A 16,526-nucleotide genomic window follows, 5' to 3' on the forward strand; every position below is an offset into this window, starting at 1 on the left:
ACTGTGGGAGAGGAAAATATTTGCCAGGTCACTGGGGTCCTGACTTTAAAATCTGCCAGTTTTTACACTAAAATGTTTATTCTTTTTAGATGATTACCCGGAGTTCCTCTGAGAAAAATAGGAGTAGATTGCTGCAATTACCATGGGTTAAAATGAAAGATGGGATGACCTGGCTGTACAAAGGCATAGGGACTCAGGCAGACGAGAACTACTGCTCCTTCTCTGAATCGGATTTTCCTGACTGTAGAGCCCAGATCAACCCTTCCATTCCATCGATTTGGGTCTCTCTCTCTCTATATATATATATATCGATCTATCAATTTATCATGCCTCCATAAATCTGCATGCACACATGTACATATATACACACACACACATATTTTTGTTTATTCATTCAACCCGTAAATATTTGAGTGCCCACTGTGTGCCAGTTACTGATCTCAACAACACAGATGAAGCAGTGAACAAAACAGATAACGTCGCCCCTCTTACGGAGTTTATATTATATTGTAGTGGGGGGACACATCAGGTGGTAAACACTGTGAAGTAAAGTGATATAAAAAGATAGAGAGTGGTGAGGAATACAGGGGATTCTATTTATTTTGTTTTATTTTTAATTAGTATGGATACGTAATAGTTGTACATATTTATGGTACATGGGATGTTTTGATACAAGCATACAATGTGTAATGTCAAATCAGGGCAATTGGGGTATCACCTTAAGCATTTATTATTTCTTTGTTTTGGGAAAATTCCAATTCCACTCTCTTAGGTATTTTTAAATGGGCAACAAGCTATTGTTAACTATAGTCACCCTATTGTGTATTTCTATCTAACTGTATTTTGTACCCATTAACCATCCCCATTTTATCCTCCCCACAGCCCTTCCCAGTCTCGGGTAACCATTATTATCCTCTCTATCTCCATGAGTTCAATTGTTTTAATTTTTAGCTCCCACATATGAGTGAGAATATGTAAAATTTGTCTTTCTCTGTCTGGCTTATTTCACTTAACATATTGTCATCTAGTTCCATCCAAATTGTTGCAAATGACAACATTTCATTCTCTTGTGTGGGTGAAAATATTCCACTGTGTATATGTGCCACATTGTCTTTATCCATTCATCCATTAATAAACAGGCTGATTCCCTGTCTTGACTATTGCAAATAGTGCTGCAATAAGCATGGGAGTGCATCTCTCTCTTGGATACACTGATTTCCTTTCTTTTGGATATATACAGTGATATATATATTCTTTTGGATATATATATTCTTTTGGACATATATATTCTTTTGGATCCAGCAGTGAGATTGCTGGATCATATGGTAGTTCTATTTTTTAGTTTTTTTTAAGTAACCTGCATACTGTTCTCCACAGTGGCTGTGCTAATTCACATTCCCTCCAACAGTGTACGAGGGTCCTAGGGGATTCTATTTTAGATAGGAATTTGCTTGGGAAATTGAGTATGCTGATGTCTTAGCAGAAACCTGAATGAAGTGAAGCAGTGAGACGTGCACCTTTCCAGGGGAAGAATATTCCAGCCAGAAGGAAGAGCACATAGGTGCTCTGAGGACATTAGTGGGTAAGACTTGGGGGCAGGCAGGGGCAGATACAGATTGATGGAATCTGAAACTTAATTAAAGTCTGTCACCCTCTTTAAGAGAGAATACAAACTTACGTGTAAATGTGAATATTTAGAATAAGAAAATCCCATGAAATCACAAAATTTAAAAAGCTGATAAACTGTGTATGCATGGTCCAGTAAGGCATTTTTATTCATTAACTGCCTGACACATCTGTGTCACTTTTCCTACAGTTTTGGCTACACACTCTGCTGCTTCACAGGTTTCTGACGGATAATAGATAATTTAGTCTTTCTCTTAGCATAGTTGAGCCAAATATTGACAGTTTACGCATTTCTTTCAGCTTTACGCTTCTTTTTGGTTATGCCACGTAAATTTCTACGATTCTCAAAATTGGGAAAACCATCTTAGAAATTTTCTTTGCATGTGAGCTGTAATATTTGGAAGAATTTTCATGGATTAGCTTCTGATTTTGTTCATTTCAAATCTTGTTTTTTTCTACTGCTGCACGCTCCTAAAGCTGGCTGCCATGTTCATAACTCATTTGACTTATGCCTTACATCTTCATGTCACAATATTGCAGGGAGGGTCAGCACAGAGGAGGACAGGCATTTCCTTGAAACCATTTCCGTTCCTATGTAAACCAATACATAGAAGCGACTGCAAGCCACACGACTGTATCTCACTCACACAAATGACACATCTTTAAATCAACTTCCCTTCTCTAGGTCCTACAAATGCCCACGGCCACTGCACTGCCTTCTGACAAGAAGGAAGATCTGATAGAGGCAAAGTAGAAATGAAAAGAGACAGGGATGTCAACTGATTGTGGTTAAGATATTTTTCTTTTGCAAACTTTACAAACTCTTACGACTTTGTGAATGCATTACTGTCCAAGTAAGGGGCCTACACCTTAAGCTTCATGAGCTCCATGGCAATCCACCTCTGGGGGAACAGGAAGATACTCCTGCCCTACTGTTAAGTCATTGAGGGAAAGGAGGTCTGGAGCATAGGATTTGTTTGGGAGATTAACTTAATATAACTCAGTGTTCAAAACATACTGAACAGACCATAGCTAACAGATTTCCCGTCTTTTACATCTGTGCTTCACCAACATGTATGTCAGGAAACCATGGGATAAAAAGACCGCAGCTTTGAGAGTGATGATCTCACTGAAAGTGCAGTGGTAGACAAAGGGGGAGCAGGGTTAGGTAATTTCACTGGTAAGTTATTAGTCATTTTAACATTGAAATATTTTTAAAAATATAATTATCATTTGTAAAGTATGCAGATTGCATGTGACTATTTTTCTTTTTTTTTTGAGATAGGGTCATGCTCTGTCACCTAGCCTGGAGTGCAGTGGAACATTCTCAGCTCACTGCATCCTCAGCCTCCCAGAGGGTTCAAGCCATCCTCCCTCCTCAGTCTCCCAAGTAGCTGAGACCACAGGTATGCATGACGAAACTTGGCAATTGTTTTTTCTTGTAGTACAGATGAGGCTCTTACTATATTGCGCAGGCTGTTCTTGAACTACGGGCTCAAGCAATCCTCCCACCTTGGCCTCCCAAAGTGCTGGGATTACAGGTGTGAGCCACTGTGCCTGGCAGCATATGACTGTTTTTTTTTTTTTTTTTTTTTTTTTTTTTTTTTTTTTAAGCTAAAACAAACTTCCAGGAGAATTTGTCCCTTGCACTGGCCTAGTTTAGGGACATCATCTCTTCTTCAGTTAGGGTTTCTTCAGTAGAAAATGTAGAGAAGTTGCATCCTATATAGACTATGACCCCTTGTCTAGAAAGGTGACACTTCTGACAACACTGGAGCTGACAAATTTTCTTCCTAGTCATGGTTATTTGCATGATTTATTTGTGGGATGAGAAATAATCTAGGAGAGAGGCTAAGAGTGCAGGTTCTGGCACCGAATTTCCTGTACCGGACTCCACTGCTCACTCCTTAGGTGAGGAATCTCTCTGTGTCTCAGTTTTATCTGTAAAATGGGGATCATAATAGTACTACACAGATCCTGCAGTTGTTATGAGCATTCCCTAAATTAATTTTGGATGTAGGACAGTGACTTGGTACAAAGTCAGTGTTCAGTCCTTGCCAGCTACTTTATTTTTTTAATTGACAAGTAGTAATTATAGGTATTTATGGGATACCATGTGATGTTTTGATGTATGTTTACCTTGTAGAATGATGAGATCAAGCTAATTAAAAATCCATGGCCTCACATATTTATTTTTTTGTGTATGCAGGGAAAACATTTAAAATCTAGTCTTTTAGCAATTTTGAAATATACAGTACATTATTATTTACTATAGTCGCCATGCTGTGCAATAGATCACTGAAGCTTATCCCTCCTGTCCAACTGAAACTTTGTACTCTTTGAGCAACATTATTTCCTTTCCCCATTATCCCTCCCCCAGCCTCCCGTACCCCCCAGCCAGCTACTTGAATGATCTCTCCGTGTTTCTTCTCAGCCTTTCCCTTCTGTGATCCTCAGTCTGTGCTGGTAAGAGAATTAGCTGGAATTCATGGTGCCACTTCTGGAACATGTAAAAAGGCCCAACTAGCCGGGCGCGGTGGCTCACGCCTGTAATCCCAGCACTTTGGGAGGCCGAGACGGGCGGATCACGAGGTCAGCAGATCGAGACCATCCTCGCTAACACGGTGAAACCCCGTCTCTACTAAAAATACGAAAAACTAGCCGGGCGTAGTGGCGGGCGCCTGTAGTCCCAGCTACTTGGGAGGCTGAGGCAGGAGAATGGCGAGAACCCGGGAGGCGGAGCTTGCAGTGAGCCGAAATCGCGCCACCGCACTCCAGCCTGGGAGACTGAGCAAGACTCCGTCTCAAAAAAAAAAAGAAAAAAAAAAAAAGGCCCAACTAATCAAGATGGGATGTGTCACCAGGCCTCATAAGGGCCACAATCATATTTTAAAAAATTGTCTTAGAGCAGAAATTTTTTCCCCAAATAAAATCATAAAAAGTGTGGATGCTTAGGTTGAACCAGAGAATCAGGGGGCCCGCAGAAGCCCAGTCTAGTATCACCAACCCTCTCTTGCAGGGTCCTGAGAACCCTCCAACACCCTATTATTTCATAGAACACAGTTTGAAAAGCCCTAAAACTTGGCAAATTCTCTTTCCTAAATTTCAACAGAAAAGGCAGGTATTTGTCTAAATACAGCCAGGCCATCCTGTCATGTTAATGAGGCTGGATTTACTAAGGGCAATTTACTCACCGATAAATCTGCAGAGCTGTGTTTGAGGTTGGCTTTAATCTTGTCTACCAACCAAACCTCTCACCAAAATTTCAAATTTACTGACGTGAATTTCATCTCTAGTTTCTGCCTTGCTTATTTGTATGGTTTTAGGGAAGACAATAAAGGAAGGAAATTGAGGGTTGCTTGCTTACATTTTAGATTCCACTAACATTTATTGAACATCTAGACCCTGTGACATGAACTCTCATTATTAACCTGTAAAGTGAGTATTTATATTTTAAGATGACTAAAGTGAGGCTCGCAGAGGTGAAAAGCCTTGTTCATAACAGAACTGAAATGAGTTACAGACTTTTTTTAACCCAAAGTTGTAGATTTTTATACCCACTGTATATTGCAATGTGAAAATGGTAACATCTTGCATTTATATAAAGCTCTGTTATGTATAAAACAACCTTTCCTTTTGAAAATCTTGCCATTTGGAACTCAGATATAGTTCTTTTTTTTTTTCCTTTTTTAAGGAAACTAATTATTGGTTCTCAAACTAAAGATGACAAAATCTAGTCTGTGAAAATGAGTCAAAAACCAAAGACCACTTAAGAGATGTACCTGGGATTCAAACCAGTTCATCTGGCAGCAAACCATTCCCAGCCCACTACACCCCAGAGTGAGAGCCTTTACCCCTTGCATCCAACCTCAGCCACTTTCCTGGTAAAGTGTGTGCTTGGTGACCCCTAAATCAGGATTTTAAAAATATGCATCAACTTGGCTTCTTTTGCTCCAGGGGAGCCCAGCCCTCTCTGATCAAAAGCACCGCAAGCTTCCCTTTATTTTTCAACAATCGTTTCATTTATGCCTGGCTCCAGGTGGCAGGAGGGCTGGCTGTTTAAACTCTTTCATTACAAAGGAAAAAGAGGCTTATTGCATAAGAGAGGTGATGGGAGGGAGATAGTACTTTGTATCCATTAAACGTCCAGCCTAAACTAACCTCGGATCTCTGAAGCCCTGCTGTGGTTAGAAAATAACATGAAGAGGAGTGCCAAGACCTGGATTCCGGTACCGCCTTTTAAAACACTGTTGTCTTGGGGAAGTCACTTTACCTCTTCAGCTCTTGGGTTTCTGGTCAATAAAATGAGATGTTCCGACGCATGCCTGAAGTGGGCTTTTCTCACCACTAGGGGGCAGGCAACTACAACTCCTGGGTGCTTCTGTAGCTCACACAAGGGTAAGTAACGAAAAGTTTTAATACAAAGTTAAAAATTAAAAAAAAAAAAAAAAGTAAAATAAAACCCGGGGTTTCTGATAGGGCCTTTGAGTACTCTCAACTCTAGCCCTTCATGTTATTTGGGTTCAATTACATGCATTGCATGCCACAATAATGTCTAGAATTTGTTGAGAGCTTACTGTGTGGAAGCTTACTCTACGGAACATGTTACCTTTAATCCCCAGGACAACTGTGCAAGGCGGGCATGATCCACGTTTTACCCGGAAGGATCCTGAGGCTCACGGAGGTCATGTAGCCTGCCGAAGGTTACCCAGCTAGCAACTGGCAAAGCTAGGAGGTAGTGCGGATCTGATCACTTCTAAGCCAGACTCTGCTTTTATATTTTGCTGGTTCCCATAGTTCCTCTCTCTCACAGTCCCCTGGGTATGTGCATATGGTCCACTCCATCACTGCAGTCATGAAGGATAATGCCATGGAAACATTTTTCTCTGTGTTTGAGTGATTCTGATTTCATGAAATGATAGAAATTATAATTATGTTAAATATTGTCAGAACATTATTTCTGGAATAGTATTTGATTAACTTGTATTGTCTCCATTCATCCCACAGAGCTCTGGGGCCCACATTCAACACTCCTTTGTTCTTGCTGGAGGCTGTTCTCCACCAGCGCCTCTCCTATTCTCTCTGCCTGAAGTTTACAGCTACAAAATGCCCATAGGAATCAACACAAACTCTCCCATCCAGCCTCTATTGTTTGCCATTTGCCCCTTCCCATCTCACCTTGGCTAAAGTTTTGCTTTGACCTGCTATTTCCAGTCATGTCAATCAATGTATGTTTCTTAACAGCAGCCACCATTTGAACTATTCTCTCATACTTGCCACATTCAGTTACTTAGTATTTTTAACATCAAATTGAAAATGTATCCTTCAAAATACTTTCATTGAATATCATTACCAAACTCTGAACATGACTTTGCTTAACTTTTATTTTCTATTTTATTAATTTAATCACCTTGTATTTTGCCTCTCAGATCTCTTGTTTCATGTGCTTATAGTGTATTCCTAACTAGATGCAAATTTCTTGAAATCACTGGTATTTGATTTCTCCAAGTGTTTAGTTGAGTATTAATAATAAAATACTGAGCTGGATGCCATTTCTAATCCTAATTAATGAGACAGGAAGCCGATCAGGTGCATCATTTCATAGCTCAGTCAGTCATCAAATATTAAGTGCCCCCTGGGGAACATTGTGGGAACCTATAATGTTCCAAATTCTATGCTTTGTGCTTTAATACATGGTCTCATATCATTCTCCCAAAAACCCAGTGGAGAAAACACCATTATTATCTTTCACAATTAACAAGTGAGATAGCCAATAAAGGAAGGAAATAAAGGAAGGAAATTAACAAATGAGATGGCCAACAAGTGAGATGGCCAAGAGTCTTACTCAAAGTCACAGTGCTGACCACGGTGGGATTTAAATACAGGGAGTCTGACCCCAGCTAAAGCTCATGGCTTTAATCACTCCTGTATCCCACCTTATATCCAGACTTTGGCACTGTTTTGCCGTGAGGTTGCAGTACTGGGGGTTAGGAGAAGGTATGGGAGTAATAATGGGGAAAGTTGTGAGAGTAGAATGGGTGGCTGGGTGGAAGTCTTCTTATTCCACAGTGTGATTCTCCCTGTAACCACAAACATCTTGAAGCAGTAAATTCTAAATTTCCTGAAATGCTTCAGAGTCAAGTCCTTACAGAAACTCTGGGAAAAATTCAAAGTAGCTCAAGAAGGTGCAAAGTCTTAGTGAAAATTCTGATTTTATCTAGATTTATTAAAGAACTGGGTGCCTCAGCTGTGAGCAAAAGTTACTAGTTTGGTCACCAGTCTCTAAAACTAAACCAAACCAAAGCAAACAACAAACAACAGAAAACATGTATCACTTTGAATTAAAATGACTCAATGAGAGAACATGTTGATGTCAAACAAAGGTAAGTTCCCAGCTCAGCTAAGGATCACTAGGCTTCTGTGGTTTTCCCAGATCCACTGCTACATGGTCATTGTGAGAACTGCTTGTGACCTTGGGAGTGCACAAAGGCTGGTACTTTTCTTTATCCTGTCCCTTGTTTCTTTGCATCTGTCATAGTTGCTGCAGAATAGCAAATCTATCACTCCTAATGGCCACAAATCAGAACAAATGATCATTACAAACAACCCATGTAGACAGCAAGTGCCAATTAATTATTAGATCTGGCTAGTCCAAACATGTGCTGTGCTGTTTCTCTGATTGCTAGCAAAGAAAGAAGAGGTGGGCTGTGGGCTAAACTTTAGGTGGCATGGAAGACTAGGGTTGGCCGCTGACATTGGCAAATCTGGTAGGTTTTCAGAAAAATACCAGAGGGTGATTAGAGCATATGGGACATTCCAAAAACAGAAGGTCAAGTAAGTGATACCCAAACCTCTCTAATTATTGGAATTACCTCATGGGTTAAATAAATACAGATGCTAGGCTCTATCTGTGACCTATTGAAACTTTAGTCATGGGAGATGAGAAGATGCATTAAAAAGCAAAAATTCCCCATGTGATTTTGATAATCATTTTGAGGAACAATTTATTTGAGGACACATTTCATAATTGGTCTTTACTTGTTGTTTTTGAAACTTTTGCTGTTCATTTCTTGGTGGAGATCCAGGACTGTTTTCTTGGTTACAGAGGTCAATTAGTTAAGCAAACAAATAAGTGGACCAAGCATTCAGGATTGATACTGTGTGTGTGTGTGTGTGTGTGTGTGTATAATATATTTAAAATATGACTTAAGGTCTATAATTAAGCGCAGTGAAAATGTAGTATTTTAGTGTTTGGTTTTATGCTACATTTCATGTGTGAAATGATAATGATTATAATATAATAAAAATGATCATACTCAGAACCCATCTCAACAGTGTCAATTACGTATCATTGCCAAGTGCATGGCTATGGTAGGTTACTTCAGCTTCTTTCTTTCCTTCTAGGTTAAGATAATTGCAATGTATTGTCTTCTAAACATAGTATCTTATAGACTTTTCAAATATTGAAAAAGACCGGTACAATTTGCATAATGACAATTGCCCTTTCCCCAGGTTTTCTCTCGTAGGGCAGCGATTTTTGAGTCCATAGATGGGCCAGTAGGAAGTCTATACTGAAATCAGCATCGTGCCTGTAAGTTTGCTTGGGGATCACCTCAATAAACTCTGGGATATATACTTCTTTCTTCAGAAAAATCGGTCATATTTTTCTGGCGTGGAGCCAGTTGTAAGACAAAGGACTATGTCACTGGTTATAGTGCTATTTCTGAACTAAGTAATACAGAATGTTCTTAACTGACAGAAAGTGATAAAAAATAAATATAATGACTAGATATCCATGTGTGCATCAGAGGCTCTAATGCAGAGCAACCAGTGTTGGAGATTCTGTGATTGCTTTAAAAATAAACTCGAAATAAATTGAAAAAAACATAAAAGCTGCAATTCCCAATTAGGTGTCTTTAAAGTAAGTATTGGAATGGAAAGGAAATTTTAATTAAAAAATAAAAATTCCTAATAAAAAGTATATGTTTGCTATGAAACACATAAGTAAGAAATTATTTAATAAGCATTTCTTGGGAAACAAAACTTTAGAAAAAATAGACACAAAAAGGTATACATGGAATAATAAAATTCTGAAAGACTAAAAGTGTTGAAAAGTGTGCTTCAAATGTTCATTACCCAAAAAGAAACTGGATTCCTTGTATCCAATTTTACTTTTAACATAAACTTGATCATATCATTTAGAATAGTGGGTCTCAACTTTCTGAAGGCACAAAACTTCATTTATTTTCCAGTAACCTCTACATAATCGTATCTGTAGTTTTATCATGTAATGATTGTGGCAATGCATAATTAGAAAATCATAATGAATTTAATAGCACTTCAAATAATTGCTATTTCATAAATCAGAGCAGTGCATATGAATCATATAAATTTTAAAACAGTAGCAGCTATATGTGCAAGACATTTATGCAATCTATAGACATTGTTTGAGTATGTATGCTCTGAAAATATGGATTCTTCTATCCCTTCTTGTATTAATTCTCCAAATCTCCAGGGGACTCATGGCCTACATATTTGGGATCATTATAGAGTAAAAACAAGAATAATGAATGATTTGTTAACCTCTCCCAGAAATGTGTCATCAAAGGCCTCCAGGCTGAAATGTATTCTCTCCTACTGAGGTCTGCACTGAGCACCACTTACATCCGATGGAGCCCATCTTGCTGACCTGGATCCCTGGCCACATATGTCTGAACAGTATGATGTGGAAGAGAGCCAGAGAAGGGGAGCCAGTTGCTAGTGCTGAATGAGGATTTGGGGCTAATCATTTTGTCTCCCTTTTTATTTGCTAAATTAAGACTCCAATGCTCTTGTTATTATCCTATTATAGGATACTGAGAGGAATAAAGTTAATAGGAAGGAGCACTCAAAAAGCTTTGGCTGAAAAGAATGATTTAAACCACTGGAGAAAACTTGTCCAATTATGAAGAAGGAAGTGGAACCGATGTAAACTTTTGGGTTTTTCTGTTTGTGTAAATCAATGACAAGGGGTCTGGAGCATGCAATTTTCTTCCACATATGTTATTCTTTCACAAGCAGATAGAAATAAAGGCACCCAGCCTGCAGGAGAAAGTTTGGAATAGCGGGTCTGAAATAACTCTGCTTGTTGTTTACCCTCTCCTGTGGCTAGCCTGACCTATAAATCATGCTTTAGATTCCGGCTGAACCTCCTCAGTGCCATGCAATACCCGGTACTCGGTGGTGTGTAAAAATTCTTTGGAAGTTGCTTAGATGAATATATAATAACTTTTCATACATTCAAAATACCATTTATTTAACTCACAAGAGAGGAACTCTAATCATGGCAACAGTAAGTACTATAATGAACCACAGGGTAGCAGATGGGCCCTGGGGTAAACAGTTTCTGTACTATTGATTTACTTATTTGATTTCCTTGTGAAACGTTCATGACCTGAACCATTGCTGTAGAATACAAATGCAGGTTTTCTATCCAAGTCAGGCACTAAGATTATTTCTTTGAAAGAATCTGAGTGTTCTCTGGCAAGCCAAAGGAAGACTAGTTAGTGTCTTGGGCCCTGGAAGTCAGTGTTTTGCAGTTTGATCAGGTGTGTGAGAATGATTTCTCTATAGAGAGTGCCACAACTTCTATCAAGACACCATCCATATTATTTCATTTCTAGAAACTTCCATTTAGAGCTCACTATCTGCATGACATTCTGTTGCATATATGTTTGTGATCTGAAGATATTAAGATATGATTCTTATCCTCAAAGAAATACACAATATTTACAATAGCCATATGGCTACAGAAGACAATCAAACACATAAGATGCAAGCTTAAATGCCTCGGGGCCCAGGCAGAGAGTGTCAATGTGTGGAGCTGCCTGCTATACGTCAATAGGGAGTGATGGGGACTGTGCCCGACTGGGACATTCATTACCCTCTTAAGTTCAAATTCATATTTAAAAACACTGCTCTGCTGGTCAAGGAAAAACATACATGGGGGTACATTAACTCTTGAACTCTTTTTGGGTGCACATACTCTTGTTCCAGTGTCTAGCAGCTATGTGAAGTTGACTTAATTGACACAATTTTGCAAATAAGGTAGAGGCTCTACAAGGTCAAGGTCTTGGCCAAGGTGACTCAGTTAAGTAGGAGGGCAAAGATAAGAAGTTGAAATTCTATGGACCCAAACCTGGTTATTTTTAAAAAAAACTAGCAGGGGCAGGAAGAAGCCAGAAATGGTAACTAATTATTTTGCATGTACTCACTTTTCTGATATCTGACTCATTATTCAAGGGCTCCTCCAGTGAATTTGTCTTGCCAGTTTCCCCATATTTTCATACAGCATTAAAGAACACAGTAAATGTGAGTGATCCTTCATAATCAACATGCTTCTGATATGTCAGGGGTCTCTAGGTTACATTCAATATATTCATGGATTTGCTTTCCAAAGACAGGATGATGTTGCTGAGTAAAACAGATTCATGAAAAAAAGGGAGCTGCTACCCTCTGAGCAGGCTGGTCTATGCGGAGTGGACTCAACACAGAGCTACAGATTTCTAGGGATTTCTGAGCAGGATGCCCAAAATGAGTATAGGACTTGAGGTCTTATCTTCCGGTCAAACAAAAATATGGACTTTGGAATTAAGAAAAGCTAGATACAAAACCTCTGGTCCTGGGTGACTTCGAGGAATCTGATTAAACCTTTGATATCAACTTTGTTGTTTGAAAATGAAGAAAAATATATCATGGAGGTTAAATAAGTGCATATAGTTAAGCCAGGTGTTGAGTGTAGTTATTAATATTAGTGAATCAAAGGTATTCAATAATGCTGGTTCTCATCTCTCCATCTTTCTTTCCCCCAGCTTTGTATCCAGTGGAGGAGGCTTGGGCCCATGCTGGTAAAATGAGAAGTTAGGGGAGGATGTCCTCAGAGAGCTGGAAGATCACGGTCCTCACTGTCACAACCCATACAGTGTTGATAGGGAAAACATATGCCTTGGAATGTTTCAAATACTTTGCCACAGTTAAGGGACACCGAACAGCAACTCAGTTTTGGAAAACAAAGTGGAATTTCTGGAAACTGCTAGCATAAAAGCTTTCACAGGGTCGCACGCAGATTAGCATAATTTTTATTACATTTTCTATTTTAGTACTGTGAGATACTAATTTGGATTTCATTGTGCCCATTGAGCGGCTTTTGTTCTTTGGCTGTGAGTTTAATTATTTAGTTATTTATGAGTGCATCTGGGCATAAGTGCCACAGTTTTATTTCGGTGACAAATTTATGGTCAGTGAATTTTAGTAATTAATGAATAAATTATTTCTCCTCCATAAATGCCTCTGCAATTTGTGATTTTCATAACAATTCATAATACTTAAGAAAAGTTCTTTATTAGTTGAAAAAGCCAATGCTAATGGAATCAGGAAAGGGAAATTTCAAATTGCTTTAATTAACTGTATTAATTAGTATCCAACATGTGTAAGATATTGAATTGGCTTTAGTTGTCTCTCTTAGCATTTAGTTGCCTAAAATCTGTCTAAGATATGAATATACTGTGTTAAAATAAATTCTAATTCTTTTGTGAAGTAAATGGCAAGAATAAAAGGCTCTCCTTTATAATCTTTAATTCATGGTGTACCCTCGAGTCCTTGAAATTTGCCAAAGATAAAAAATTTGCATATATAAACAAATGCATATATCAGCATTCTAAAAAAGAAAATCATAAGCCACTTTGTAATGTGATTTGAAGGAATTAGGGAAGTTTACAACAGTTTGTATGTTTCAATTTTTTTTTTTTTTTTTGAGACGGAGTGTTACTCTGTCACCCAAGCTGGAGAGCAGTGGCGCGATCTCGGCTCACTGCAAGCTCCGCCTCCCGGGTTCACACCATTCTCCTGCCTCAGCCTCCCGAGTAGCTGGGACTACAGGCGCCCGCCACCACACTCGGCTAATTTTTTGTATTATTAGTAGAGACGGGGTTTCACCGTATTAGCCAGGATGGTCTCCATCTCCTGACCTCGTGATCCACCCGCCTCGGCCTCCCAAAGGAGGGATTACAGACGTGAGCCACCACACCCGGCCTCAATTTTTTTTTGAAGCAAAATCAACACAAAAAAATTCGTTAAACCCGATTATCCACAAATCACTGCACTAAGTGGAGTGGGGCAAGAAATGGTGAATAAGAATAATCCCCACCCTTCTGGAGCTCACGGTTGAGTGAGGAGGATGGAAGACACAGTTATTCGAATAATTAAGGGAGTTTGCAAGAATGTATGAGTAGGAGCGTGTATAGAGCTCGTCCTCACCAATGCTCTGAAACAGAGCCATGCTCCTTCGTTTTGTAGGGCGTGATTTAAGTTTTACTCTAGAAATATCAAACCACAGACTGTTTCCTTGAGGACAGGGATTCTTGTAGGTTTTTTCTTGATTTTTCTCTTTTCCCTCACAACGATATCCATTCCATCAATAATTCCTGTCACCTCTACTTTCAAAATATGTACGGTCATGCATCGCTTAATGAAGGGGATCAATTCTGAGAAATTCATGGTTAGGCAGTTCTGTTGCTGTGTGCCCATCCCAGAGAGGACTTAACACAAACCTAGATGGTATAGTCATCTATGCCCCTAGGCTGTACGGTGCAGCCTGTTGCTCCGAGGTCACAAACCTATGCAGCATGTTACTGTACTGAATACTGTGGGCAACCATAACACAATGGTAAGTATCTGTGTATCGAAACATAAGAAAGGTACAGTAAAAATACCCTATAAAAGATGCAGAATGATATGGGACCCTTTCCATGAATGGAACTTGCAGGACTGGAAGTTGCTCTGGGTGAGTCAGTGAATGAGTAGTGAGTGAATGTGAAGGCCTGGGACATTGCATTACTGTAGACTTTCTAAACACTGTACAGTTAGGATATACTCAATTTATTTAAAATGTTTTTCTTTCTTTAATAATAAATTAACCTTAGCTTACTGTAGCTTTTTTTACCTCATAAACTTAAATTTTTAAATTTGTTGACTTTTTTGTAATAAAATTTAGTTTAAAACACAAATACATTGTACAGTTTTATAAAATATTTTCTTTATCTCCTCCTCCTCCTCCTCCTCCTCCTCTTCCTCCTCCTCCTCAAGGTTTCACTCCCATTGCCCAGGCTGGAATGCGGTAGCACAATCTCTGCTCATTGCCTCAACTTCCCGAGCTCAGGTGATCTTCCCACTTCAGCCTCCTGAGTAGCTGGGACTACAGGTGCATACCACCACACCTGGCTAATTTTTGTATGCTTTATGTAGAGACAGGGTTTCACTATCTTGCCCAGGCTGATCTCAAACTCCTGAGCTCAAGCCATCCGCCCTCCTTGGTCTCCCAAAGTGATAGGATTACAGGCATGAGTCACTGTACCCAGCCTATGTCCTTATTCTACAAGCTTTTTTCTCTTTTTAAATTTATTATTTTTTTACTTTTTAAACTTTTTTGTTAAAAACGACGACACAAACACACATGCTAGCCTAGGCCTACACAGGGTCAAAATCAGGATCGTCACTATCACTGTCTTCCACTTCTACATCTTATTCTACTGGAAGGTCTTCAGGGGCAACAACACACATGAAGCCGTCATCTCCTACAAAAACGATGCCCTCTGGAATGCCTCCTGAAAGACCTGCCTGAGACTGTTTTACAGTTAACCTTTTTAAAAAATAATAAGTAGAGGGAATACACTCTATGATGATCAAAAGTATAGCATAGTAAATACATAAATCAGTAACAGTCATTTATTGTCATTTTCAAGTATTATGTACTTTACATCATTGCATGTGCTAGATCTTTCTACAACTGGCAGTGCAGCAAGTTTGTTTCCATCAGCATCATCACAAACGTGCTTAATGTGCTGCACTGTGATATTACCATGGCTATGATGTCATGATGGCTACAATGTCACTAGGTGATAGGAATTTTTCAGTTTCATACTAATATTATGGGACCACCATTGTCTATGCAGTCTGTTGTTGAATGAAATGTTGTTATGCGGCTCATGACTGTATGGAGTCTGTACACTTCTACCACTGGTCTACAGCCTAAGCCTCTGCCAAGACTTTCTGTTTCTTTTTGATGCTCCCCAGTCAATTCTCCACCCAGTAGCCTTAATGTTTCCCTCTCTGATCCAGTCATGTAGGATTTTTTGTTTCTCCAACATGCCCACTCTTATTCCCGACCCAGGGCCTTTGTTCTTACTCTTCTCTCTGCCAGGATCATTTTCCTCCAGATCCTCTCATGCCTCATTTTCTACCTCATTTGGGTCTCTCTCTACTCAAATGTTACCTTCTTAGGTTTACCTGACTCTTTAAAACAACTTCCCTATCACCTCCACCAGAACAGTTTTTCCATGGTCAGGGTTTAAGCAGAAAATCTTGATCTGTCTGTCTGTCTGTATGTCTTTCTGTCTATCTGTTGATTTGTACTGTTTTTCCCTCTCTCTCTCTCTCTAGCTGTTGCTGGAGCTTAATGTCCACAGGGCAGCAGTCAGGAGAGAAGAATGAATGTAATAATGGGTATATGGTAGAGTGATCAGGGGCTAACTGGAACCCACAGGCATGTGCTGAAACTCATGAGGATGGACTGAAACCTGTGTTGTTGTTGTTGTTGTTTTTGCCTTTGACTTTGCAAAGAGGATATCATGCAGAAACAAAGGCCCTTCCTCAAGGAGCTAAACACACACACGTGGCCAAGGAGTCAACCTGGCCCAGATATTGAAGAAGCTGAAGGAGGATTGGGGAAGGTAGTCCTGGCTGCTGCTTTATGCCAGTGAGGTCAGAGCAGGACCAACGTGTGTGAGCTACGAGAGGCTGCTGCCTCCCTCTTTCCTTTACATCCCCAAGAATCTTCCTTGTGGCCTAGCCAGAAACACACAAGA

General features: G+C 39.5%; 2 long non-coding RNA genes across 2 annotated transcripts; both read left to right on the forward strand.

Moving 5' to 3' along the window:
* Window positions 1–19: 19 nt before the first annotated feature.
* LOC119627542 (uncharacterized) lies at window positions 20–13,241 on the forward strand. Its single transcript, XR_005243720.2, has 4 exons — window positions 20–281; window positions 2,729–2,806; window positions 2,912–3,032; window positions 12,477–13,241. It is a non-coding gene; the product is annotated as an uncharacterized lncRNA (long non-coding RNA).
* On the forward strand, window positions 6,282–10,559 carry LOC140711461 (uncharacterized). Its single transcript, XR_012092675.1, has 4 exons — window positions 6,282–6,361; window positions 8,165–8,244; window positions 9,139–9,217; window positions 10,478–10,559. It is a non-coding gene; the product is annotated as an uncharacterized lncRNA (long non-coding RNA).
* Window positions 13,242–16,526: the final 3,285 nt, after the last annotated feature.

The sequence above is a fragment of the Chlorocebus sabaeus genome, chromosome 3 (assembly GCF_047675955.1).
Source record: "Chlorocebus sabaeus isolate Y175 chromosome 3, mChlSab1.0.hap1, whole genome shotgun sequence".
NCBI lineage: Eukaryota > Metazoa > Chordata > Mammalia > Primates > Cercopithecidae > Chlorocebus > Chlorocebus sabaeus.